The 26,365-nt window shown below is 41.9% G+C and overlaps 1 long non-coding RNA gene across 2 annotated transcripts in view; it reads left to right on the forward strand.

Annotated features, from left to right (window-relative positions):
• Positions 1–26,365, forward strand: part of LOC147015618 (uncharacterized) — a 139,418-nt gene that overhangs the window by 70,748 nt on the left and 42,305 nt on the right. The window contains exon 3 of one of the 2 annotated variants that reach the window (XR_015050385.1): positions 3,424–5,597. The exons of the other annotated variant lie outside the window; for it this stretch is intronic. This is a non-coding gene — a long non-coding RNA (uncharacterized LOC147015618). Of the gene's footprint in view, positions 1–3,423; positions 5,598–26,365 lie in introns of those variants that run through there. 2 annotated transcript variants of the gene reach the window in all.

Raw genomic sequence — 26,365 nt, forward strand, 5'->3', positions numbered from 1 at the left:
ACAGTTGAAAGTTTTGATGAACTTGGTGAGTGAATTGATGGTCTGGGTCATCTGGTGCTGTCGTGAATACTTTGCTGTCCAAATATTGTTTCTCAGTGACTTTTCACGTGTTTATAGAGTTAGAAAAATGCATGTAAATGGCAGACAAAGCTGTGCATTATCTGCGAGCCTCGATCTATGGAAACGTGACGTTTCCAAAACAATTCGCGCGCTCACGTTATAATAGCACTTAACTATCCCGTCAATGTCGATTTAGCTCGGAATCGTCCGTGGCGTCTCTGCATTGAGTTCGAAGCGAGGGCAGGTCCCTCCCGCCCCACGTAGCGACTCCACGTAGACCCTTCAATCCAAAGCCCCTCCTCACAAGCCCATCATCAACCTGGGTCCACGCAGACTCTAGCTCCTGGGCGCACTCACAAAGCGCCAGTATGTACCTGCCTGGCTCCTGGAATTATAAGCTTTATGTCTTTACACCCGTTTCCTGCGTGTGTTTGGGTGATGGGGTGGGGCTGCTGTGGGGTTCAAGGGGAAGGGAGGAGTGGGTAGGAATTGGAGCCGGGCATAGCGCAAAGAGCCGGCGGCACCTGCACAGAGCAATTATAGGTGCAGGCTCGAGCTGAAGGTGATGTGAGGGGACGCGAAACAAGGTTCAAACACGCTTTGGGAATCAATGGCCAGGTTTGAAAGGGCACAAACACAGAAACGCGTGGTTAAAACAAATTGTACGCAGTCTCGTGTTCCGGATAACAGGCCGTGGAGATTATTTGAAAAGCAAATTCACGTCTGAAAAGAGAGAAAAATAACAGAGCAAAGCTTTAGATAATTTAGCCTTTAAATAAACCATATCGATTCCAGTGAGGTGGGGGCAATATTTTGCTGCCATGAAAGTTTGGGAAAGATTCCTCTGTATGCTGTTTATGTCCATCCTATTCGGTCCCTTTGTTCAGTTTCTATACTGAACAGACTGAACACTTAATTTTAAATTCCCTGCAATACCCTCAGGTGGAGAGGATCCTCTGGGGCTGACATTCATGATAGAAAACATATACCGTTCTACATGGGTGGAGCGTGGGAGTTCTTGCCTACCTAACCATTAATATTAGCACTTTATTTTATGACCATGTGATTCACATCTTCGTAATTTTCATATTGTATATCATGATCATGTGATGCACCTCTAATTACATGAGGAAGCTTGCATTTTTATCCCCCGCGCATGGCGGAAGGGGGATATTGTTGTCACCCAGGTCGTCCGGCTGTCCGTCCATCCGTCCGGCGTCAACATTTATAGCTGTGAGTGCGATAACTCATAAACTGTTCGCCATATCGATTTGAAATTTAGGTCACACATGTAACACCTGAAAAGGAAGAAACATTGATTTTGGGCATGGCCGGATCCAAGATGGCCGACTGGGGCAGCCATCTTGAAAAAAATATTTTTTCGCCATATCGATTTGAAATTTGAGTCACACATGTACCACCTGAAAAGGAAGAACCCTATTGATTTTGGACGTGGCCGGATCCAATATGGCCGACTGGGGTGGCCATCTTGAAAAAAATGTTATTTGTAATAAATGGAAAACCACTTATCTGATTTCAATTATTTTTCAATGGCAGTTGATTTTGGGCGTTGCTGGATCCAAGATGGCCGACTGGAGCAGCCATCTTGAAAACAAGATGGCCGACGGGCGGCCATCTTGAAAAAAATGTTTTTTGTAATAAATGGAAAACTGCTTATCTGATTTCGATTATTTTTCAATGGCGGGGGATTCCCCATCTCTGATGGTATATTTTACTTTATATAATCATCCTAAAATACGCAATTTAGTGTCTGTCTGTCTGTCTATCTGGCTGTCTGACCGCGATACATTCTGTCTTACTCAACCAATCTCAACCAAACTTGACAGAAGGACTAAGGGTCACACCATGGAGGTTGTAGCAACTTCATTGCCCCCCTCCCCAAGGGGGTTTTCCTCCACGGACAAACACCGTGGTAACGTGTACTCTATAGATGTAGCTTATTGTGGTGTTCCTACAGTTGCTCATTTTTAAATTGTCTTAGACTGAAGCAGTGATGTTCACAATTTTTAGAGGGGCACTTTTGCTGATAAGGCGTCAGTGTGAAAGCCACCACACTACCTGCAGGACTCTGGTAATGGCTGCTTTTAGGTCCTGCCCCCACATACTCTTCTCTGTTGTGGTTAACTGGGCAGTTAGCATAATTGTTTGTATACTGCAACCATATCCTGATGTAGTTATGATACTTTTACGCTTCATGTTGGAAAACTCATTTGAAACCATTTTGTCAAATTGATAGCATTTATGGTGGATTATGATAGGGTATTTTCACATTTGTGTATTATATATCAGCCACATATCAGGGGCCGCACTTTAGGCCACCAGGGGCCGCCAGTGGCTCGCGGGCCATGCAATAAAGAACAGGGGACTTAAAGATAGCTTTTACATTCAGCACTCTTTATACACATTTTACATTGCATCGGCCTCCTGTATGATGAAGGAGAAAAGCACTCCACAGAACACAATAATGAAATAGACAACAAGAAAGGAATCAAAGGTATTTCAATTCATTTCACCCTCATTTTATTTTGTTCGAATGCTCTGGAGTTATTTATGTTGTTCAAATATCCTACAGTTATTTATGTTGTTCAAATACCTATTGTTATTTGTTGTTCAAATGCTCTATTGTTATTTATGTTGTGAAAATATTCTATAATTACTTATGTTGTTCAAATATCCTCGAGTTATTTATATTGTTCAAATACCATATAGTTATTTATGTTGTTCAAATTCCCTACAGTTATTTATGTTGTTCAAACACCGATTGTTATTTATGTTGTTCAAATGTTCTATTGTTATTTATGTTCTTCAAATGCTCTCTTGTTATTTATGTTGCTCAAATGTTCTATTGTTATTTATGTTGTTCAAATGCTCTATTGTTATTTATGTTGTTCAAATAGTGTATGTTGTTATGTAGCAATTCATACAATGGTCAACTTTTATTTTCATATAGAATCTGGAAATTTGTGTTTTTTCACTTCCTAAGATCACATAGGACTACAAATCAGCTGTTTCCAATTTTTACAAACATTGCTAATGACAAAAATCCAAGATGGCGGCCAGCGAGTGATGAAAATCGATAAAAATTTTGATGACAAATTTCGTTTAGTATTTTCAGACACAGTGTATGCAGTAGAAGATCTATAATAGACATCATAATCATAATCCCTAACACTCATCATAATCATAATCCCTAACACTCATCAATATGACCACTCTGATATCTTTGCCTGGTCCTGCATATTCAGACAATATACGTGTAGTGTCTTTTACATAAAAATGATCAATTGTGTGTTTTTTCTCTATTTTCTATCTATACAATGTGTTTTTTTTCTCTATTTGCAGATAAGTCATGGCACAGAGTGAAGAACCCCCGGAGAAAATGGCGTGCACAGAAATAAACTATAAACTATGCATAAAGTGTCAGAGCTCCAAACAAGAGCAATTGAAAGAACCACCACAATCTGAGGAACATTCAACGTACGACAAATTCTTGACAGCGGTTTATTTGAGAGCGAGTTTTTGGAACAGTGAGTTCATTACACTCAGTGAAAAAATCGGGGACTTGACAGCAGGTGATCGAAGTGACAAGCATGTTGTGCGGCACAGAACATGCTACACGGCAATCACCAATAAAGAGCCACACTAATGAAGCCAGATGGTTCCCTACTACCCAGTACCAACAAGTCCATCCTCATTAACAAACTAGAGAGCATGGTTGCAGAGTCTGCCACGTCTCAAACATCCATTGGAGAGGAGTCAACCACCCAATACGGCCCGACCAGCATCATAATAGATGGCATGGCTCTCGAACAGGAGATGGTTGTATACAAAAGCCAAATTAAAACCTGTAAAGATCTGTTGGACTGCTTTATTCGAAGTGTTGATGGTAAATCGGTTGGTTACATGGATGCATACCTAGTATTTGACAACGACAGCATCATTAATTCGCTCAAGGACAGAACCAGACAGCTTCGTACGGCAGGGAGAACACAGGACAAGGGGTATAAAGTAGACGATACTACATGCATTAAAGACTTCAAGTCATTTCTGAGCACGAAGGAAACAAAAGCCAATCTTGTGTTGTATCTTGCACAAAAAGCTGTTCGATTGTGCAAAGTGCCAATCACCACACACACCCAGAAAGGCATCCTTTCTTCCCAGCCAAACATGGTGAGCATTCCGAGTACACAAGAGGAAGCTGATATACTTGATCTTGTATGCAGTGCTAGTGAGTCATCTGGGCAATACTGTGCACAAATATTCTTGTGATACTGATGTGCTCGTGCTTGCTCTGCGAAGAGTACCTGATCTGAAGCCGGACAGTGTTATCATCATGGGCACTGGAGATGGATGACGAAAATCAAACTCGAGCCCATCTATGTTGCTGTAGGTGCAGAAATCGCAGCAGCATTGCCAGGATTGCATGCACTCACTGGTAGTGATACCACTGGTCACATCAAAGGAAAGGGAAAGTCATCATGCTTCAAAGTCTTCATGAAGGCAGGCGAAGATGTTATCTGTGCTCTTGCTGGACTTGGTGTTGGAGTGTACCCATCACCAGGGGTGTTGTCTGGATGTGAAAAGTTTGTGTCAGCTGTTCAACTCTGGATTTGCATCAGCCAAGGCACTGAGGTGGCACATGTTCAAGCAGCTGAAGGGTAACCAAGGTGTGGAGAAGCTACTTCCGACTCAAGGATGTATCACTGAGCATTTCTTGCGTGCACACCTGCAAGCCAACATATGGCCAACATAAGACTTAGTAGCTGTACCAATTCTACTGGATCCTGTTACTCTGGGATGGCGACAACTGGAGGACGGCCACTATGTCCCAATTGTCTCAAAAGTTCCAGCAGCACCTGAGGCTGTGGTGGAACTTGTGAAGTGTTCCTGTGTCGCCAGTAAGTGCAGTGGACGGTGCTCTTGTAAGGCACATAATCTAGCCTGTACAGAGCTCTGCAAGTGTGAAGGAGCTGAGGACACATGCAACAATGTAGCAATTGATGAGAATTCAAGCGATGACGAGGAAAATGAGGACTTGGATGACTAAATAATTATATATATGCCTAAACATCTTTGTGTTTTGTATTTGCACATCCATTCAAATTGTATGTTCTCAGCACTACAGAACGTCCTTTTTGTGCATATTTGGCTGTCATATTTTGGGGGGTTCGTAAATAATGCCTAACTGGGTTAAATTTAGCTGAACAGATATTTTTTATTATCTCTGAATGTGCTATAATGGGTAAAATATGGCGATTTCTCAAATTTTGGATTTTGGTGACTGCTTATGAATAAAAAAATTGGAAACAGCTGTTTTTGTGTTCACTGTAAACATAGGAAGTGAAAAATTACAAGTTTCCAGATTCTATATGAAAAGTTGACCAAATTACACAATGACACACTAAAATACCTTATAATTAGTTATGTTGTTCAAATACCCTATAGTTATTTATATTGTTCAAATACCCTAAAGTTATTTATATTGTTCAAATACCCTATAGCTACTTATGTTGTTCAAACACCCTATAGTCATTTATATTATTCAAATTCCCAATTGTTATCTATGTTGTTCAAATTCCCCATTGTTATTTATATTGCTCAAATACCCTATAGTTATTTATATTGCTCAAATACCCTACAGTTATTTATGTTGTTCAAATGCCCTAAAGTTATTTTTGTTGTTCAAATGCCCCATAGTTATTTATGTTGTTCAAATAACTTATTGTTATTTATGTTGTTGAAATACCCTGTAGTTATTTATGTTGATCAAATACCCTGTAGTTATTTATGCTGTTTAAATACCATGTAGTTATTTATGTTGTTCAAACATCATATAGTTATTTATGTTGCTCAAATACCATGTAGTTGTTTATATTGTTCAAATACCATTTCGTTATTTATGTTGTTCAAGTATCATATAGTTATTTATGTTGTTCAAATACTCTGTAGTTATTCAAGTTGTTGAAATGCCCAATTGTTATTTACATTGTTCAAATACCCGATAGTTATACATGTTGTTCAAATAACTTATTGTTATTTATGTTGCTCACATACCATACAGTTATTTATGTTGTTCAAATAACTTATTGTTATTTATGTTGTTCCAATACCCTGTAGTTACTTATGCTGTTCAAATACCATGTAGTTATCTATGTTTTTCAAATACCATATAGATATCTATGTTGTTCAAATACCATATTGCTATTTATGTTGTTCAAGTACCATATGGTTATTTATGTTGTTCAAATACCATATAATTATTTATGTTGTTCAAATTCCATATCGTTATTTATGTTGTTCAAATGCACTATAGTTATTTATATTGTTCAAATACCCTATTGCTATTTATATTGTACAAATGCCATAGAGTTATTTATATTATACAAATACCCTATAGTTATTCATTTTAGTCAAATGACCCATTGTTAAGAAAACATATTGTTCAAATACCCTGTTGGTAATAATATTGTTAAAATACCCTATTGTTATTTATATTGTACAAATGCCATAGAGTTATTTATATTATACAAATGCCCTATAGTTATTCATTTTAGTCAAATGACCCATTGATAAATCACAGATATTGTTCAAACACCCTATAGTTATCTATGTTGTTCGAATAACCTTCAGTTATTTATGTTGTTCAAATACCATATAGTTATTTATGTTGTTCAAATACCATATAGTTATTTATGTTGTTCAAGTACCATATAGTTATTCATGTTGTTCAAATGCCATGTAGTTATTTATGTTGTTCAAATACCATATAGTTGTTTATGTTGTTCAAATACACAATAGTTATTTATATTGTTCAAATACCCTATAGTTATTTATATTGTTCAAATACCCCACTGTTATTTATATTGTACAAATGCCATAGAGTTATTTATATTATACAAATGCCCCATAGTTATTCATTTTAGTCAAATGGCCCATTGTTAATTGCACATATTGTTCATATACCCGATAGTTGTCTATGTTGTTCAAATAACCTACAGTTATTTATGTTGTTGAAATGCCCTATTTTCGTTGTTTTGTTCAAATACCCTATTTTTAGTTGCTTTGTTCAAATGCCCTATTTTTATTTATTTTGTTCAAATGCCCTATTTTATTTGTTTTATTAAAATGCCATATTTTTAGTTGTTTTGTTCAAATGCCATATTTTAGTTGTTTTAATGAAATGCCCTATTTTAGTTGTTTTGCTCAAATGCCCTATTGCAGAGCAAAAAACTTTTGTTCAAATAAATGCTCTATTGAATTGCACCCATTCATAACAAAAAATAATACACCACAAAAAGACCTCTGAAGCGATGATGTCACATTGGCATGACAACTCATGGCCTGGTTTTACAGTCAAAGAATATGGCTGCCTTAGCTTTGTGAAGATGGTGCAGTGTTTAATTCTAGATTGTAAGGAGCAATGGGAGAGTCATACCTGCAGCTTTTATCATTTTCTGAAGGAACCAGATGTTGAGCAATGATAGATTGAACAAATAAGGTGATTTATTACTTTTATTCTCTGTCTTCCTTCTCTTCCATTCATAAGGGGTGAGTTTCAATTGTACTAAGCTTTTGCCCTGCCTTTAACACGATACTCCTCAACTCCTCCCTGTCCTCAGCCAACTCTCTCCACTCTCCAATCCCCCCAACTTTATTGATATTCCTCTTCACCAAATCATTCCATCACAACCACAGTCTACCTCGTTTCCTCCCACCTTGCTTCCTCAACCTATCCGCTCTCTTTTTCATTATCTCTTTCTCCATCCACACCACGTGTCTAGCTCACTTCAGCCAGCTTTTTATCAATCTCCCCGTCGAGCTAATCTGCACACCAATCTTCTCCCTCAGTTCATCCACCCTCTTCACTCTGGAAATCCTCCTGACCCAGTTGTTCTCACAGACCTGCAACCTCTGTTGTTGTCTCTCTCTCAGTGCTAGCCATCGTTTCATCACACACAAGACATGCCAACTTTCCCTTTCAATTATCTTGATATCTTTCTGTCTGATAATTTTATTCTATCAAAACAAATTTAAAATCAGTGTGAAAAGTTAACGTCGCAAAAGTGGTGCACTCACCCTCTCATTCTGTGTATAACTAAGCCAAGGTAATCCCTGGTCTGCATAAAATAATACAACATATACATATATACACATATGTATATATATATATATATATATATATATATATATATATATATATATATATATATATATATATGCCTGGTGTTGGTTTAATGGTTAGGGTGGTGGGTTTGGGATCCTTGGGTCCTGAGTTCCAATCCCACTCGGGTGTTGAACTAATACGAGGTGGGGTTGATTCTTGCTGTTATCCTTCCGAGGTCGGCAAAATGAGTGCCAGCTTGCTGGTATCCTGTGTTGGAGTGGTGACCCGTCCAAAATTGTGCCCAATAGACAAGGAGACTGCTTAGGCAGCACCAACGCTCTGCACAGATGATGGTCCCAATGGATAGATGGATTAAACTGCAACCCCCCCCCCATGCATAATCCACACAGAGCAACCATATGTATGCCCCCCCAGATGATTGTTCCTGCTAATGCAAACCATTCAACCAGAAGGCACGTGATCTGATCGGCGGGCAAATCGAAACACGTGGAGTGTGACGATCACTCCCTGATCCCCATTAGACACAGTCACAGTTTGAATTGTAGGACTGTGTTCAATGAGGATCAGGGGAGTGCTCATCACACTCCACATGTTTCGATATATGTGTACATATATATATATATATATATATATATATATATATATATATATATATATATATATATATATATATATATGTTGTTATGTTTGTGGGATAGATGGAGGAATTTCAGAGCAAAGATAGGATTGTATGGAGTTGTATGGCCTGTAGATGAGCAGGGAACATCTCGATGCAGTTTAAGTGGGGAAAACTGCCAGCTTAAATTGTTACATGTCACTACAAGGGGTGGGGGTGGGGTGGTGCTGTGTTAATTAGGCAGGGATTAAGGCTAATTTCTCCCAGGATGCGATTGTCCCCTGTGACCTTTTCCTATGTTTTTGCATTTACAAGACCGGTGATAAAAAAATAATCATGTCCTTAAAACAATAACTGAGCCAAACGCTCCAAGCAGACAAAAACCCCGCCTCCAGGAATAACAACTGGAAAACCATGCTCCTGGAGGGGATGATGGATTGGTGGGATGTTAGAAGGTTCGGGGGAGAGGAGAGTTGTGTGAGGTACGTAATTGGAGACAAAACGGTCTCGCTCACTGGCTTCCCCTCGACACGGTGAGGAAGGCTGCATGAGTCTCGTGTTCTTGCTGAGGCAAATTTGTTTGTGCGCTGGAACAAAACACCAGCCATTGTCTGTTCAGCTGAGTCATGAAGCGTGTACTTTTCTGAGTAGAGAAGAAGAGAATGCCTCGTGGCCTTATCATGGGGCCTCAGAAATCATCTTGTCGTATGGTCGAGGAAGAAGGAGGGTGATCCTGGTGAATGGACCTGGTGCAAGAGAAGAATGGTCAGCATATTTCCTCGTGAAAAGAAGCTGCACGGCGGTTTCTGATTCCTGGCATTGAATACCACCACACAAATACCTCACATACATTTCCTGCTCAGCGAGCGGCTTGGCACCATTTTCGGGTGCGGTTTCTCGTGGAGTGATGACGTGGTTTTGACGACGCCTGGTCCAAAAAAGATAATCTCTGGAAGAGGCTAAGTGCTAGAATAAAAAAAGCTTTTTCTTTTGTTTAATTTTTTCCCCTTGTCCGTTTTTATAACTGTGTGTAGAGGTGCGTCGACTTTAGGCTGTATATTACCTTGTATTCATTACCTCATGCTTTGATTCATTTTCATTATTATGCTTTGATTTATTCCTCTTATGAATACTTGATTTATGTTCATTAAACCCCTATTTATTAAGATTGCTTGTGTCTGTCTATTCATTGTGGGTTCGAGTACTAATCCGTGTGCCTCTGTCTGCTATGTATCCTTGCCGCCCTCCCGTCCCGCACTAATCTCCAAGGACTATGTGTTCGCCTCCAAGGTGGAACTATTCGGCTATTGATACAGGTCGGTCTTAAGGCCTAAGTCACATTTGCTCTACGGCGAGGATACGGCGGCCGTATGCCCTCTGAATTGACAGAAATGTGCGGCGGCCGCAGAGTTTCTGAGGTGGCCTCAGGGTGGCCCTACGCCATATGGCTATATTTTACAGGACGTAGGGTCGCCGTGGAATTATAGCGCGGAGTTATAACTTTTTTCATTTCTACGTTCGCCGTAGCAATTCGACAAGCCGAAACAAAAGAACTGGTAAAAAAAAAGAACCCACTCGTTACCGTCCTTGAGGCCGCACGTTCGCCTTAGGGCCCCTCTGCGGTCCCCCTGCGGTCACCTTGCGGGCACCTTGCGTCTGCCTTGAAAATTATATGGCCGCCGCAGCGACGCCCTAAGGTCACCGTGCGACATCAAATCAAAGACCGTACGGCACCACCACGTTTTCGGTCTCCACAATTTATAAATACGCCGTGCGGCTACCTGAAAAATAAAAACATGTGACTGCTACATTGTGTGACCGTGGAAATACTGCGGCCACCGTATAATTGCTAGTGGCCATAGATTTTGGAGACCCCTCAGCCGCCGTGGCAAATGTGACTTAGGCATAACCGGCGTGGACACAACAATATACAGGGTGGCCTGAAAGTCACTTTACCCCTTCCCAGTGAAGCATTGTTCTGGAACTCTTTTAATATGCAGGTTTTATTGTACAGTACTTACAATAATTAATTTGTCATTGTATCTGGATGTGCTCCATCAATTTTCTGAGTCAGTGTTTCCGCATACCATAGCGGGCGAGGAGCGAGGCAGAGGGGAAGGGACGGAGGGAAGTGCGAGAAATTTATCAGGGGTAAGTAACTTCCAGGCTTCCCAGCCGGCTTCATCAAGCACTGTGTATATATATATATATATATATATATATATATATATATATATATATATATATATATATATATATATATATATATATATATATATATATATATATATATATATATATATATATATATCTTCTTCTTCTTTTGGCTGCTCCTGTTAGGGGTCGCCACAGCGGATCATCCGTATGATCCGCATAGTGATTTGGCACATGTTTTACACCGGATGCCCTTCCTGACGCAACCCTGGTTGCCTCTTACGACACAGGGATATGGTACACCTATTTTAACCGGGGTATACACCGGCCCAGTATACTGGTACTCATTTCGCCGACCTCGGAAGGATGACAGGCTGAGTCAACCCCCTGGTGTATTAATTCAGTGGCTCAACGGGGCTTGAACTCAGGACCTCTTGGATCCCAAGCCGCTGCCCTAACCACTGCCCTAACCACTGCGCCAACACCGGGCATATATATATATATATATATATATATATATATATATATATATATATATATATATATATATATATATATATATATATATTTGGCCAAAAGGCCAATTTGAGCCAAATTTTCTAAAATCCTCAAATCTCATCAGATGAACTTGAAATTTGAAGAGGATTTGCATTTCATGTCACTGAATTCAACTTCCAATTAATTTTAAGATCAAAGGTCAACACATGCCTAATTTCTCAAATTGATAGATTGGCCAACAACTAAATATATCACTATATTTCAAAAAGTTGTGGATGAGTTATGTCAAAACAAGGTGGATGAGTTGAATCGGTAACAAGAACAAGCGGATGAGATTTTTGTTTGGATCCAGCCCATCAGTGGGATACAAAATGTGAACTGTTCTACCTGGCAGAGGTATGTGCTCTACCGAGGGCCATTCTACTTTGTGCTGTATTGCCAAGTTGCCACTCTATTAGTGATTTTTCATTTGTTTGGCTGTGTGCAGGATATCTCAAAAAGTTGCGGATGGATCTGGATGAAATTTGGTGGGTAGGTTGGGTGTGTGACATGGACGAACTGATTAGATTTTGGTGAAGATCGAGATCCGGATCCGACTATGAGAATTTTTAAAGTGATTCTTGACCATTGAGAGATACGGCCAAAAATGATATGTAGCACAATATCTCAAAAAGTTGTTGACGGATTTAGGATGAAACTTGGTGAACACGTTGGGTGTGTGACAAGGAAGAAATTATTCAGTTTTGCTTAAGATCTGAATCTGGATCAGATAATTTTTAAAGTGATTCTTCACTATTGAGAGATGGGGCCAACAATGATATATAGCACGATATTTCAAAAATGTATTGGGCCAGATATGTTCTCATGGATCATGCATTACGTTGCAGAGGTATACGCTCTACCGCGTGCCCTTCTCGTTTGTTGTGGGATTGAGACGGAAAAATGTCAAAAGATGGCGTGATGATAATCTGTAAAAGGATTGTGGTGTCATTCCTATCTTGTCATTCCTTCCCATTGTCATTCCTTCCTCCATTGTTTGATTGTTTTTTATACGTCCGATATATATATATATATATATATATATATATATATATATATATATATATATATATATATATATATATATATATATATTGGGGCGTATTATGTGATACAGGTCGTCCGTCCGTCCGTCTGTCTGTCTGTCCGTCCGTCCGTCCGTTCCTGTCCGCACTCTAACTCCCAAAGTTTTCAACTTTCACCTTTCATATTTGGTACATAGGTACAGACTGTGGAGACGGTGTGTCGCGACATACGTTCGTCATCTAAAGTGGTTGCCATGGCAACCAGGATGCTGTTTTCCATGTTGTAGCACAATTCTGTATATACCTTCTTGTTCTTCATAAATTGACATGTTTGAATATATAACTGTGTGTGTGCGTGCATGCGTGCGCGTGTGTCACAGAGACTTTTTCGGGCGTATATTGTGCTCACTTGCGCTCTTGTTGGGGATTCCATTCCTTCATGTTTTTTTCATGAACAAAGCAAAAATTTTGACTATTATATAGAAATAGTAATTATATCTTTGATTGTATTTGGGTCTAATAGGATATATCAGATGTAACACACTTATCTTTGATCTATCTAGTCTGGGTTTGATTCCTGACCCGACTATAAACAGGAGGATTGGTGTTTGTCAGGCAGGTCTTTGCATTACAAAGTGCACCGTCCCTCAGGGCTCAGAGGGATGTCATATCTGGTGTCCCATCTGCTAGTTTTCTTTGTTGGACATTAAAGATCCCGTAGTGCCTTTAAAAAAAGAATAAACCATTCTGTCAGGCACCCTGGCCAAATTGCAAAGTCACGTCCTCTCATGACCTGGATAGGAGACTGACCAACAGCAGATCTCCAATTATAAGACAGATCAGCTGGCACATAATATATAGATTATGCTGCCACTCATATTAATTCGGCAATATTTTGCACAAATGCTTTATACAATTTAAGGAAATTTCTCAAGACGTTCCTTCAAGAAACAGTAATGTTGATAACTATTATGATGACATTTTATGATAGTATTATAAACGATAACAATTAATGATTTATTAAAATTGAAAACACCACCTTTTCTCTGATTGGAAACTGAAATCCATTAAATTACAATCCAGGGAAGGAATGAAACCGAGCGATACAGTCAAGGCTTTTTGGGAGAAATTTGAAGCGATTCGATATGACGTGGTGAGTACACGGGCATTAAAAGGGTGCAACTGTGCCCTCCACATGCCTTCAGCTGACCTGCCCTCTGTGCCGCCCATGTAGGGCCACACTGTAGTCACATGATATCAAAAAGGGCTCACGGAAGATGTCTCAAGGGGACGAGCATTCACTTCTCATTTTCTAACATTCAGTTTCTCGCTAATTATAATGTAAAAGTACATGTTATTTTTAGGATAAAGCGCAAGCAATGGTTGTGTAATTTGTGCTATACTGTGTTCATTTTTATTAGACAGAAACAGAGGCTCATGGTGGAGCCAAATGACAACGGACAGCAGGTTCACTGACTGATAGAGGATCAGAGAGGAACAGGAAGACACAGACATCGCCCAACAGAAGGGAAAGGGGTGGGAGAGAATTAGTGAGAGTCGAAAGCACTTGGAGCGGGTATAGGAGAAAGCATGAGGTGACGATGGGCAACACTCTTGGATGATTGAAGGGAGATGAATATGAAGAGTTAGATGAAGACTAAATGCTCGGGGATGCACTACATTACCTGTGTATCACCAGCACGGCCATTTACAGTTGGGAATTAAACTAGTCGGGGAGAAACTTAGCTGATACTTTCATTGATTATAGTACAAGAGGAAAGTCCTTGGGTTCTCTGAGTTATGCATTTCATTCCCTTGCTTATGATGGGTATAGATTGGATTTGTTTTTTTGTTTTTTTACAATAAAGATGTAAAGATGTGACCCTTTCTTCAAAATGTAAACATAACAAGGAAATTTTTTTGTTGATGGTGATACCTCTTTGCAAACAACATCGAGGTCTCTTTAACATCCACCCAAACCAACGCTGGTACAGACAGGTCGTCCAGCTTAACGTCCACACATTCACATCTCGCCCTGCATGTTAAAACAACAATGTGAGAGTTTACAGGTGGGTCAGGATTTGAACCCAAGGTAGACAGCTCTCAGCTATCCTGCCAGCCCACTTCTGTGCTTACTTGTTTCGAACTTTCTCTCTCTATTCCCTTTGTTATTTCTACTTTTTTGTATTCCTCTTTTTTGCCAGTAAAAGGTTTTTGTGTACTTCTTGTTTTTATTACCTGAGCGAGCATTCAGGGTGTTTTTCAGTCTCAAGTGCTTTTTGTGCATATTAATACGGTTAATGTGAACAAATAAAAATTCTCATTAAACATTATAATATGAGTTCCCTGACAAGGAACTTTCACAAACGAGGAGGCAATCAAGTCGATTAAAGCTTGCACTAGGATTGCTGTAAATAACTGACGTAAATGTCGAAAGCATCCTTTAAGGTATTGTATAAGTTGCGCTTGTTCTCAAGAACAAGCTCCAAAAGTTTCTTCCTCTACATCAGTGACCTGCATATTGAAGACAACCAGGTACAGCCTGCTGTTCCACTTTGTGTGCGTGGAGGGCTGTGTTATAAGGTGTACGTGCTGACAGCATGAGCTCCAGGTGCTCGGTCCCTTGTGCAGACTCGACCAGTCCTGGTGTGCCCCGAAAATCCCAGCGAGGATAACACAACATCACAATTACCCTAGGTGTGAGTCTCACTGAGGTGTTTCACTTCACAGGTTGATCGGCATCTCAAGGAGATGGGGATGGGCCAGGCATCTGCCTGGGGGATGGCCATATGGAGGCCCCTGGAGTACCGGCGGAAAATGGATACAGAAATGCACTGCTCCGGCGCATGCTCCCATACCTGACCTGACCTGATTTCGTATTCATTGATAAACTGGTTTATGTATTACTCAAGCAGAAATGCCCATCATTGCCCAGCACACGAGGACACCTCAGACAAAATGGGCGATGAATGCTTTGTCCCATCATCACAGGTTAACCAGGCATCTTGTATGTTATGGGATCGTCCCGTTTCATACTTTCCTTGGACGCCATTTGTGTCCATGCTGTGTCCCACCATCATGTCTGTGAGGTGTCGATATCTGACCCCAGTGAAGGGGGCATTGGTGCTATGGTGGTGGGGTGGGGGTGGTGGTTGATGGGGGAATGGTGGAGGGGAGGTCCCTGAATGTTTTAGCATCCACGGTCAAATCCTCTTGGAGGGGTAGATGATACATCCATACTTTCTCTCCACTATAAATAGATGGTGATTCATTTGATTTGTAGAAATTTGTGTTCATAAAAGATAATTATTTTTCCGGTGCTCTCGTGGTAATTGCCGAGCAATGGCAACAGTTGTTTGATTCACCACTCAAATTGTCCGTGTACATATGCCGATACTGTGGGAACTCAGTCTGGATGATGTTACGGTTTTGAGTGACGGCTTTTTCTTCCGCTTAATCATGGGGTTGGTATCCTCTCTCAATCGTGGCGGATAACCCCAAGATCTCGCCATCTCTGTTGTTTCATGACAGTGCTCTGTAACATGTTCCGAGCACAAAAGCGAACATTTCGTAGGCCCGATCTATGCTCAGGTATTTCAGACAAACCTTGATCGTCCGATTTCTAGCAAACTTCGGGTCTTTTGGCCATAGATGTAGCATGAAACCATCTCGGTTTGTGTTACTTTCCAAGCACCAAGAATACATCGACTTGGCATATTTGCGGAAAATCGAAAATTATTCGCCATTAGTTAAATCATACTGCAATGTAACCCATAAACAATACGGAAGTGGTGCTCGCTTTCATGGTGTGACGTTTCGGCTAACTGGAGAAGAAGATTTCGACTTTTGATTGCAAATATGACAAGGTTATAATTGGTGGATAGGTTGGGTACGTGACAAGGATGAATTGATTCATTTTAAGTGAAGATCCGAATCCGGATCCGGATCCGAGAATTTTTCAAGTGATTCTTCACCGTTAAGAGATGGGGCCAAAAACTATGCATCATATGATATCTGTAAAAGTTGTGGACGAGTTCTGACAAAACTTGGTGGATGAGTTGCTTCGGTGACAAGAACGAGCCGATTCGATTTTTGTGAAGGTCCAGATTCAGATCTGACCTATCAGGGGGATACAAAACGTAAACTGTTCAGCCTGGCGGAGGGATGCGCTTCACTGAGTGCCATTCCATTTCGCCAAGTGTCACTCTATGAGTGAATTAGACTGAGTGAAATTTTTTTTCGTCAAGTATGTTGGTCTCTAGCACTTGTTTATTTGTAACTTGGTGTAAAATTTTGTTTTGCCAAGTATGTTGGTCTGTCGCGTTTGTCTGTTTGTGTCTCTCTGTCACATGACTTTTGATCACAGTTTTTAAGCAATTGTTCTGAAATTTTTTGTGTGTGTGAGTGACCTTTGGACAGCAACGCATCATTTTGCTGAAGATCCGAATCCAGACACTCGAATTATTGAAATGATTCTTCACCATTGAGAGATGGAGCCAAAAACGATATTGTGCACAATATCTCAAAAGGTTGTGGACGGATTTAGACTAAACTTGGCAGAGGGGTTGTGTGTGTAACGAGTATTTTCAATCTTGTTGAAGATCCGAATCCGGATCTGCATACGAGAATTATTTATTTTTAAAGTGATTATTCACCGTTGAGAGACGGAGTTAAAAACTATATTTAGCACGATATCTCAAAAAGTTGTGCACGGATTCAGATGAAACTTGGTAGATGTGTTGGGTGTGTGACGAGGAAGAATTGATTCAATTTTGGTGAAGATCCAGATCCGGATTCGAAATTTTTTCAAAGTGATTCTTCACTATTGAGAGACAGGGACAAAAATTATGTATAGCATGTTATCTCTAAAAGTTATGGATGAGTTATGACAAAACTTTGTGGATGAGTTGGTTCGGTGACAAGAACAAGCTGATTAGAGTTTGGTTAAGGTCCGGATTCAGATTTACATTACCAGTGGCATACAAAATGTAAACTGCTCAGCCTAGTTCATAATTCGCGCTCAACTGAGTGCGTTCTAGTATACATCCGTCATCATGAGCTTCCAGAGTACCTGACAAGTGAGATTTCAATGTTACCTCTGTTAAGGAGAAAATTCTGACAAATTGTTACGTCCGATATGAAAAGGAAAAACCGATTTTACTGATTGGTATTTTCTTGGTTTATTGATTTGGCAAATTAACACATATTAATGAATAGAAAAGCAGTTTTCGGATAAAACATCCAGATATCAGTCATTTACTCTCACGGAAAGATCGCACATTTATGATGAACACCCATTGACAGTCACCCTAAGCCTGGTGTTGGCGCAGTGGTAATTACACTGTTACACTGCTATGTTACACACTGCAATTACACTGCTATGAAGAAGATGAAAAGTGGAAAGGCGGTTGGCCCAGATGGTATACCAGTGGAGGCATGGAAGTGCTTAGGAGAGATGGCAGTGGGGTTGTTAACCAGATTGTTTAATAAAGTCTTGGAAAGTGAGAGGATGCCGGAGGAGTGGAGATTAAGTGTGCTGGTTCCGATTTTCAAGAATAAGGGTGATGTGCAGAGCTGTGGAAATTACAGAGGGATAAAGTTGTTGAGCCACACCATGAAGTTGTGGGAAAGAGTAGTGGAAGCTCGGTTGAGAGGAGAGGTGATGATCTGTGAGCAGCAATATGGGTTTATGCCAGGAAAGAGCACCACTGATGCGATGTTTGCTTTGAGAATGTTGATGTAGAAGTATAGGGAAGGCCAGAAAGAGTTACATTGTGTGTTTGTGGATTTAGAGAAAGCTTATGATAGGGTGCCAAGAGAGGAGTTGTGGTATTGTATGAGGAAGTCGGGAGTGTTGGAGAAGTATGTGAGGATCGTGCAGGATATGTATGAGGACAGTGTGACAGCGGTGAGGTGTGTGGTAGGAATGACGGACCGGTTTAAGGTTAAAGTGGGATTGCACCAAGGATCGACTCTGAGCCCTTTCCTGTTTGCAATGGTGATGGACAGGTTGACGGACGAGATCAGACTGGAGTCTCCATGGACTATGATGTTCGCGGATGACATCATGATCTGTAGGGAGAGTAGGGAGCAGGCTGAAGCGAGCCTTGAGAGGTGGAGGTACGCACTGGAGAGAAGGGGAATGATAGTCAGTAGGAGTAAGACGGAGTACATGTGCGTAAATGAGAGGGAGGGTGGTGGTATGGTGCAGTTGCAAGGAGTTGAGGTGGGGAAGGTGGATTGGTTTAAATACTTGGGATCAACTGTCCAAAGTAACGGAGAATGTGGGAGAGAAGTGAAAAAGAGAGTGTAGGCAGGATGGAGTGGGTGGAGAAGAGTTGCAGGAGTGATTTGTGACAGAAGGGTAGCTGCAAGAGTGAAGGGGAAAGTATACAAGACGGTAGTGAGACCAGCTATGTTGTATGGTTTGGAGGCGGTGGCGCTAACAAAAAGACAGGAAGCAGAGCTGGAGGTGGCAGAGTTAAAGATGCTGCGATTCTCGTTGGGAGTGACGAGGATGGATAGGATAAGAAATGAGTGTATTAGAGGGACAGCGCAGGTAGGACGGTTTGGAGACAAAGTGAGAGAGGCGAGATTGAGATGGTTTGGACATGTGCACAGGAGGAAAGCGGAGTATATCAGGAGAAGGATGTTGAAGATGGAGCCACCAGGCAGGAGGAGAAGAGGAAAGCCAAAGAAGAGGTTCATGGATACGGTGAGGGCGGACATGCGGGTGGTTGGAGTGTCAATGGAAGATGTGGAGGATAGAGCGAAATGGAGACAGTTGGTCCGCTGTGGCGACCCCTAACGGGAGCAAGCCGAAAGAGGAAGAAGAAGACCCATTGACAGTCACCCCTGACCTATACTTACCCTCGGTCTCCAAACAGCAGAGGGAGCTCCGATCCACACATCGCAAGCAGACCCATCAGACGTCACACTTGAGTTGCATCGTGTGCTTAAAATGGTGAGGATGGATACAGTATTAAACACGTACATCTGAGAAATGTTGCGCACCTCAATGGAGCGTTAACATGACGTCATAGTGCAGCCACGGAACCAGGTTTCCACCTTTCCAAAGCGGCGTTCCACGGCTTGATGAATAAAAAATAAGTTCTCAAACATGATGACGTTCTCAAGTTGCGCTGCGGTAAATCAATACTCCAGAGAACTTCAGAGTTACAGTTTGTCTTTGAGCACGAAATGACGTCACAGCAGAATCGGCAAGGGGATCTGCTCCAAACCAAGCCGTGAACACAATTTTATTCCGACATCATTAACGTTTTCGGTGAAGAGATACCTCTCGCCACGGAGCTATCTAATATGGGTTCGAATCCAGACCCAGCTATAAACTGTCCTGGTGTTTCACATTTTATTTAGGGCAAGGCAACAATATGTCAGTGTGCGTCGTCCATCCGATGGACATGAAGTTCGGCGACCAGTCTGTCAGCGCTGGTTGTCGTTGGTGGATATTAAAGATCCAACTGTGCCTTTCACGAAGAGTCGGCAAGTGACTCTCCCCACCGGCAACCTGAATCAATTACACCTTAAAAAAAATTATTTTTGCCCAAATCGCGATAATTTGAACGTCAGACCTCACCAGTCAGTTCGTGAAAGACTTGGGCCAAAAACGTTCCCTGGCTGACGTCACAAGGTGGGAATAATTCGGGTAGTCGTCGTCATCGTAGTAGTCGTGGTACGTCGGTCGATAATTTGCCAACTTCTATCCTCTGTGAATGTGCGGGATCAGGATGTGAAATCTTCAATAACCTTTTACGAGGAATTTAAAACAAATCCCCGACAGCTGACATTGTTCCGCCATGATAAACCTTCAGGTTGACAAGTCAGATGTTTTATGAACCTTATAAATAACGTCGGCTTTGCAGAGACGAGTCTCGTGATATCCATTCATCTGTGTGCAATGTAAACAAAATTTAACATCGCACTTAAGGCAAAAAAAATCGGCGCAGTGTGTGCCCCCGAAAAACGAACATGACGTCACAAAGGAATGACGTAATTGGGAGAATTCTCGAATAAGGCGACCTGAGACGTCATAAAGGCCTTCAAGGCCACGCCTGGATGATCAAGTTCATCGATAAAATAACCCTTTGACCCACGAGTAGCTCTCAGAGATGACTTAACCAGTAGTAAGCTTACTTTTGAACGCCAAACATGAGCGAGATTTTTGTTCTGCGGTACATTGTACGATGGAGATAAATCTCTGCTTTTGCCATTAAATATGTGAGAGCTGTGATGGATGATCAGGAAGTCCGTGTCCTGACGTCACAATCATTGAGCCGTATTCATGAAACCGATATGTTTGGACACGTACAAGTCCTTCTACAATGTTTTCTTGAACTGAGTTTAATCACCTTTACTTTATTTACGTCCTTCTTCCATAGGCCACGGACTTTCTGATCATGAGTGGCGTCTGGCGAAGAGGACAACTTGAGACGTGCGACATAAACGTTCATGTGAACTTTTCCCTTTTGACTTGACAGGATTTTAATCAACGTTTGTTGACGGCTCGAGTTTCCAATAGCACAAGTGGTGGGGGTCAGGGTGTGAGGGGGTCAGGGTTGGAGGAGGTACATTACAGATTTTAGGACATTGAAGATACTCCGCTAATGTTGAGGAAATCTCAAGGTGTAAAATGAACATGAGGTTGCTAGTCACATTTTGAGGAGTTGTAAAGAGCTATTTCACAGAAAAGTTATTCATTGAGAAGTGGAGGGAGACCAGGGCACGGATGCAATAATTTTTCAGGTAGTGGGTGGGGTGGGATTGGGGGAGGGGGGGTTCAGCCAGGTAAGTAAGGAGCTCGACAGCCATGGGGAAATCCCCACGGATATGTCAATATCAGTAGCGTGACTTGGTTTGGTGATATCAAAAGCTCTGTACCTATTGTCAGATGATCATGATAATTAGGATCACGTGGTGTCAGGCCATCCCGACCGCTCGTGATGTCAGATGCTCTCAATCACCAGGGAGAGAGCGCACACCATCTGTTAATGTTTCTGTTATAATATTATACACCATGCAACATCGAACGCGACTTTCGAGGGGTCCATGGATACCCGGTGAACCCTCGCCCCTCTCCCCCACCCCAGATCCTGACACCGAAGACCGTCCTTTTTAAATAACATTTACGTCACACCTGTACAAGTAGGTACACGAACTGTCACTTCATTCACCCTCCAATGAATCCCCTACCGATTGTTCAACTCGGTGAAAGAGCCATCTCGTGAACGTGAATTTTATGATGGGGAGTGCGTTTCAAATTTCATTGACGCTGAATAGGTAAGTGGTTGTGGTTGTGGTGTATAGGGTGCATGAGGGGTGTTTACTTCGACAAAGGAATCTCCAAATCCCGACTGTCGACAAATGTGCATTTTCCTTGCTTGGGAATGCACTGAAAGAGGCCACTTTGTCCGTTTATTTCAGAACAATACGTAATAGTGTTTGTCGCGTCATAAAGGGGTAGGATTTGGTGTATTGTTACCCAGCATGTACCACGTGACGGGCTGGGCATAAAGCAAGAGATTATATATACTGTATATGTACATCCAGGGTGGGGATTCGAGGATGCTAAATTCAGATTCCCAAACGCTCCCTCCCTTTATCCGTGTCCAAGTCGTCCATCCAAAAGGAAAATGTAATATTGAAAAGGAAAAAATCCTCCGCAGTAAGAAACCGCAGCCTTTCCGGGAATTACGCAAAGAGAACGCAATAACGCAACTTATAATGTTTTACAAAACGCATTTCGCCGAAATCGACTTAATCTTATAAACTAGGAAATGTTTGTAAATGTCATCTTAATACAAGGACCCAGTGCAGCATGTGGGTGTTCCAGCTTGGGTGGATCAGGGACGCGCCTCGTGCGGTGTTGCTCCGTCATGATGCTCCGCGTGCTTCACGTTTGCGCACAACCGCTCCACAGCGGCCTCCTCTGCGTGGTTAATGCGCAAACCGTGAAAAATTGAACCGGCCTTGTGCTCATAGCTTTCACTCAAAGAGGCTCCTCTCAGTGTGCCGAAGGACCCGTTCGCCGCACACCTGCCCCCCTGCATCCTACCCCCCATTAGCCCCGTACGGATGCGGACCCTGGGGTCCGAGGCGAGGATGGCTGCGCGCCTGTGCGTGATCGGATAAGTGCCTTTGCAGCCGCGTGTGTCAGGGGTTCCACCTCGACCACACTCGGCTGCAGCTGTAATGGACCATCAAGTGGCTGGTTGCGCTGGAATGTGGAGCAACCCCGTTTCGCACGGCGCTTCGCTTCCGCTCATCGCGCCCATGAGCTCCAGATGGGAATCGCTTTGAGCTCGGTCGCTCTGGGTGGGAGAAGGAGAGGTGGACGAAGGACGGAGGATTGCATGAGGATGGTGGGAGGAATGAGAAAGATGTGGGAGAATAAATAATAACAGAGATAAGTATAAAAGCATCTTTAGAGTGAGAAAGATGAGAACAATGACAAGGTGTTCAAAAAGGGAGGTCACATTTTACCAGCAATACGTATTGACCGATAAATAATTTACAACTTTATTATTATAATAATAATCTTGGATTCGTTACATCAATATTTTTTTGATGACAATTTTTTTTTGTACAATTTGTACAATTGCATGAAATAGCGTAACGTGATTCGTTCATATATGAACATGGATCCTATGGTTTAAGAAATAAATAATTCGATGTGGGGCAATCAAGAAGTTCTTCAAATGAGGTGCTGTGTTCACTCGAGTGCAAGACACATCGACGTTTATATTTTTCAAATAAGGCATATATATATATATATATATATATATATATATATATATATATATATATATATATATATATATATGTATATACACACGGTACTACTTTAACGGCCCCAATTATTCCGACTTTCTTGTAGAGTCGCCTGGGAAACGTCTTTGGCCCAAATCTTTCACAAACTGGCTGGCCAGGCCTGACGTTTGAGTGACGGTTATTTGGCCTGGAATTCAAGGTGCTGAGGATAACTCATCTACTCTTTATGAGCGACACCATGGGATCTTCAACGTCCACCAACGACCAATTCAGCTGATGGCTTCTCCATATTAACGTCAACCTGAGGGATGGCACACACACACACACACACACACACACACACACACACACACACACACACACACACACACACACACACACACACACACACACATACACACATACACACACACACACACATTGATACCTCGCCCTGCATGTTAAACACCTGGTTTATAATTTAGAGCATGGTCGGGATTCGAACATATGGGGCTAGACAGCATGGAGGCAAGAGTGCATATCATATCTCTTGGATATATATTGTTATGGATACGCCTCCGGTGGATTATAAGGGTAGTTCTCAAATCTACTTCCCAGATGACGATCCTGAAGCCGTCAGCACTGCAGATAACTCCGCAGTGTGATGGGTTGTTAAACAGCCACAGACTATCTGAAACACTTAATTTAGGTGGGGTACAGCATCCAAATCCCGCTTTACCTTCCCGGCAAATTACCCCTCCAGATAGGGTACTGTGCTTCCCAACGTGCAACCGATTCCAGGATACGGCCGACCGTTACCGGAGATTAGGTGTTGACTTCTGACAACTTGCAACAAATCAGCTCTGGTGAACTCCTTGATACAGCACACTATGTCTAATCAATGGAAACAGACCATCAGACAGTTTGGAAGGGATTATAATTCAGCAAGGCACATATTTACAAGTCAAACAAAGGCACACGGAAGAAAGTCCTATCTTCACAGAGAAGCCCCTTTTGGCAATCACTTACCACAAATGACTTAGGCACCACATTCATCCCAGGAAAAGAGGAAGAAGAGCAAGGTTGATAGACAGATGAGTGCTAGAGGTGGGGCATGGGAGCGACCCTGCCCTTACCCGAACGTGAGCCACTGGTCATGTGATACTAAACTGGGGGAGAAATATGGATGTGTGGAGAGATGCAGCATGTGGAGTGCAGGATGTGAAGTGCGAAAGTGTGATGTGGGCTCTCAGTATATTGTCACGAGAAGCCGCCATTTTGACAGTATCGGCATATATCCATAAAAACATGTTATTGGAGACACTTTTCAGCAATACTTGGACATGATCAAATACTGAAACTTTCATTTATCATTAAATGGTGGAACAAGTGTTGGTTGGGTTACGAGATATGTCCTGACCATGAAAACAGAATCAATTTCCACCAGTGGTGAACAACTGCTTGAACAGTATTATGTAATCCAAAAACGACTGAAAAAATTGGATCATACATATATTTGTTCTTACTCACCTATTTCATGCATTTGCACTTTGCACAGACAGACGTATTTCAAGTTAGTCTTCTTGCACTTGCACAACAACAGACTTTTGTGCAAGTGCATTTTGCATTGAGTTTGAAGACATCCTTGGGGACAATAGCAATACGACAACTTTAGGAAACATGTGATCAACTTGAATAACATACTTCTGACAGTACTGATGAAGTGAAACAACTTCTTGGTGTTCCATGACCCGAAAACCCGGAAGAAGACAGCAATTAATAGGTGAATTCATCGGGCAGAGAGTGCAATGTGACGTGTAGGGAGAGGTGCAAATGGTGATTGCATGTTGCTTCAAGGAAACAGCCTGAAGTGGGAATCAGTAAGTCAGTCCTGAAACAGGACAGGGGGTTCTCATCGGTGCTCCATGCATTTTAAAGGGAACAAATTAGAGGTTGGGAAAGCAAGAGGAAGGTAGCATAAATCAGTGCATCATGGCCAATGCGTTCAGGAAATCTCCACGATTCGGTCCATTTGCCAGCCCTCAGCTGCATTGTGATCAGCAGCTTGTTCTTTCTCGTAGATTTCCCCGATGCACAAACCAACTCTCTGTGCTTCAATCTGGGTTTTTATAAGCCCGGATTTGGCTCAGGCAGAAACTCCGTGATCCGGTCATTCCCCCATTAGTTCGCTTCGTGATCTGCCTTACGCCATTAGACACTTGGGCCTTGGCCAGCGGGAAAGCATGGCATCGGGTCTTGCAAGGCATCCTCCCCCCTTGACCTTTCCCCTCTGACCTGGTGTGGCTGGTGGAGACCCTGACTCAGTGGCATGATGGGGTTGGTTTCCAGGTGTGAAGTGGCTTTGTGCCTGCTCGGAGGGCATCCATTCAGTCCTTCTGCTCAGCCATACCTGACGGGTTTTGACAGCTTTTTCGTTGTGGATCGCTGGTTTGGAATGTGAGATTTAGCTGTTGGTTTTGGAATGGAGAGTGTTACATCGGGTTTTTTTCAGCTAAAATGGCCGCCACTCTACCAGTCGGCCATCTTTGATTAGATCGCAAAATAGAGTTAGGTGCGAGTCTATGCCATTGTGTACTGTGCTTGTGCCAATGTGAACAATATCAGACCATGCATGTCGGAGAAATGGCTGGAGATATGTTTAAGTAACAAAATGGTCGCCAGTCAGGCATCTTGGATCTGATCTCCAAAAAAAAAAGATATGCTGATGTGGAGCTGCATTCTTTATCTGCATACCAAGTTTGAACAACATCGGTAAATGAATGTCCAAGAAATGATTGAGGACATGTTCAATATCGGTTTTTTACAACTAAAATGGCTGCCAGTCTATCAGTCGGCCATCTTTGATCAGATTACAAAACAAAGTTAGTTGCAAGTCTATGCCATTGTGTATTGTACTTGTGCCAAATTTGAATAAAATCAGACTATGCATGTCGGAGAAATGGTTAGGGATATGTTTAAGTAACAAAATGGCCGCCAGTCGGCCATCTTGGATCTGATCTCAAAACAAAATGATGTCCTTATGTAGGCCTGAATTCGTTA

Source organism: Eptatretus burgeri, chromosome 12, assembly GCF_056783735.1.
Source record: "Eptatretus burgeri isolate ZD-2024b chromosome 12, Ebu_testis_v1, whole genome shotgun sequence".
Taxonomy (NCBI): Eukaryota; Metazoa; Chordata; class Myxini; order Myxiniformes; family Myxinidae; genus Eptatretus; species Eptatretus burgeri.